Source organism: Budorcas taxicolor, chromosome 24, assembly GCF_023091745.1.
Source record: "Budorcas taxicolor isolate Tak-1 chromosome 24, Takin1.1, whole genome shotgun sequence".
Taxonomy (NCBI): domain Eukaryota; kingdom Metazoa; phylum Chordata; class Mammalia; order Artiodactyla; family Bovidae; genus Budorcas; species Budorcas taxicolor.
The window spans coordinates 40,548,844-40,551,734 of NC_068933.1; the positions used below are offsets into that span (position 1 = coordinate 40,548,844).

The 2,891-nt window shown below is 42.8% G+C and overlaps 1 non-coding gene across 1 annotated transcript; it reads left to right on the top strand.

Moving 5' to 3' along the window:
* The first annotated feature begins 2,085 nt into the window (after positions 1 to 2,085).
* Positions 2,086 to 2,157, top strand: TRNAS-GGA (transfer RNA serine (anticodon GGA)). The gene has a single exon. It is a non-coding gene; the product is annotated as a tRNA-Ser (tRNA).
* The last annotated feature ends 734 nt before the right edge of the window (positions 2,158 to 2,891 follow it).

Below are 2,891 nucleotides of genomic sequence, written 5' to 3' on the forward strand. Positions count from 1 at the left end.
CTGAAATTGGATGGGAACATGGCGAGTCACACCTGGTATAAACAATGGGGGGTGGGGAAGAACTGCCTCCTTACATGCCAGCATGACCACTAGATGCACTGGAAAGAGTCCCAATGGTGTGCAGAAGGCAGACAAATCTCTGTCTGGTTTGAAGACTCCTGGAGTTTTAAACCTTTCTCTCATCTCCTTATAAACACAACCTGTTAATTAGTTTACGGCTGGTAGGATGGCCAAGCTGTCCTCTACAACAGGCCTCTCCCAACTTTGGGAGTGTCATAGTTTTCAGAGCCAACACCAGTTTCAAGTGGAAGGCTTCCATCATCATCCATGTTGGTTCTTCCCTGTTTAGCTTACTGCAATTTTATGTGTCAACTTGGTAGACTATGGTACCCACCCAGTAAAGCACCAGTCTAGGTGTTGCTGGAAAAGTGTATCTTTTTAGATGCAATGAACATTTTGGAGAAGGAAATGGCTATCCATTCCAGTATTCTTGCCTGGAGAATTTCGTGGACAGAGGAGCCTTGCGGGCTACAGTCCATGGGGTCGCGAAGAGCTGGACATGACTGGGCAACTGATAGACACAATGAACATTTAAATTAGCCTTTAAGCAGAGCTTCCCTGGTGGCTCAGACAAAGAATCTGCCTGCAATGCAGGAGATCTGGGCTCGACCCATGGGTTGGGAAGATCCCCTGGAGTAGGAAATAGGAACCCACTCCAGTATTCTCGCCAGGAAAATCCCATGGACAGAGAAGCCTTGCAGGCTACAGTCCGTGGGTTCACAAAAGAGTCAGACATGACTGAAGCGACTTAGCACAGCACATAAGCAACAACAGCAAAAGCCCCTGCTGTGGAAGGAACTCTGCCTTTAGACTCTGCCGTTGGAGTCAAGACTACAACAGCAACTCCTGCTGGGATTCCCAGCTTGCCAGGACTTCAGACTTGCCATCTCCTATAATCATATGAGGGCTTCCCAGGTGGCACCAGTGATAAAGAACCCACCTGCCAATGCAGGAGACGCAAGAGATGCGGGTTTGATCCCTGGGTCTAGAAGATCCCCTGAAGGAGGGCATGGCAACCACTCCAGTATTCTTGCCTGGGAAATCCCATGGACAGAGGAGTCTGGTGGGCTACAGTCCATCGAATCTGAAAGAGTCAGACACGACTGAGCGACTCAGCACAGCACAGCACAGAATCATGTGAGCCAATTATTTAACTATTTTATGTCTATGAGAGAGAGAGGGAGAGGGAGAGGGAGGAAGGCTGTTGGGAACAACGTCTCTTGAGTTGTTTGTTTTCATTTTACTTTGCTTTTATTTCAACATAACACGCAGTTTAAAAAATTAACATGATTTATTAGCATTTGCAATGCTTACAAAGAAAAAAGACACTAGAAGGGATTTAGTTCAGATTTAAGAAATAGCTCTAATTACATACTTACAATAAATCCATTTCCAAATGTTCTATTTGAACCAAAATTTCAGATTGCATTTGGTAGATATTTGTATCTGCTGTTTTTGCAAGAATTTTTATATAATCTCTGATTCAACCCCCAGTTTACTCAAAGTTCTCTCTCTCTGAAGATCCTTGACTAACGCACTTACTAACCAGCATTTGTGTTCACTTCAGCTAATTAATTTTCAGCCTTTTTAAAGGTAGATTTTCTAAACGATTTAGATAAATGGAGTTCTTCTCAAAAGGTGGCAACTGAAGTGCCACATGGATATTGGTGCATCCTTTGCCAAACCTAAGTCTGAGATTCAGTGACCTAAAATTGACGGAATTTCCTTTGTAGTTTGAACAGTTTTTTCTTATGGATTCAAATTAATATCAAGCAAAGTTCATGTGATTTGTTCTGCTCTTAACCAAATTTCATAAACCGAGATGAACATGAGAGCCTGGAACGTAAGTGACCTAATGAAGCACATCATTGAACAAAAAAACACGTTTGGTTTGGTTTGGTTTTTTCACTTGAGTGCATTCACATACATATCTGTATTTGAAACTAGGAAATTCTCTTTAAGCCAGGAGAACAATTAAAAAGTTTGTCTTTAAAAAATTGGTCAATCTACCCCTCAAAACTGATGTCCCTGGTGGCTCAGAGGTTAAAGCGTCTGCCTGGAATACAGGAGACCCAGGTTCAATCCCTGGGTGGGGAAGATCCCCTGGAGAAGGAAATGGCAACCCACTCCAGTACTCTTGCCTGGAGAATCCCATGGAGGGAGACGCCTGGTAGGCTACAGTCCATGGGGTCGCAAAGAGTCAGACACAACTGAGCGACTTTATTACTTACTTACTTACTTACCCCTCAAAACAGTTCACTATATCTGTAGGGCCTGTAAGGGTATTTTGACAGGTGAGATATCGAAGTTTGGTTTGTTTTTCTCTTCAACTCTAATGTGACTTATAGAATCTTAGGCAGTGCTCATAGACTTGTGGCTCATGAACTACCTGTATCAGAAACATAAAGATGCTTTTTTAAGATGAAAGTTGTGATGATGGAACCTATGAATCTGCATTTTCTAAAAGTGGCCCCGGTGACTCAATGTGCACTCAAGTCTGAAGACAGCTAAGCTAGATAGAATTTTGGGGCTAATTATTTTTGTAGAATAGAGATATTTCTTTAATCTACTATCTAGTAAACTAGATAGGATCTCTTGGGGTTGAAATGGTGTAGAAATCCTCTCTGAAAAAGATGCCTCATTGTGGTGATAGCGAGAAGGCCAGAAGGTACGTGGAAAGATATTCAACATCTGGAATCATCAGAGAGACACAAGGCAAAACCACAATGAGATATCACCTCACACTTGTGAGAATGGCTGTTACCAAAAAGGACACAGATCACATATGCTGGCAAAGATGTGGAGCAAAGGGGACCCTCATACCCTGTTGG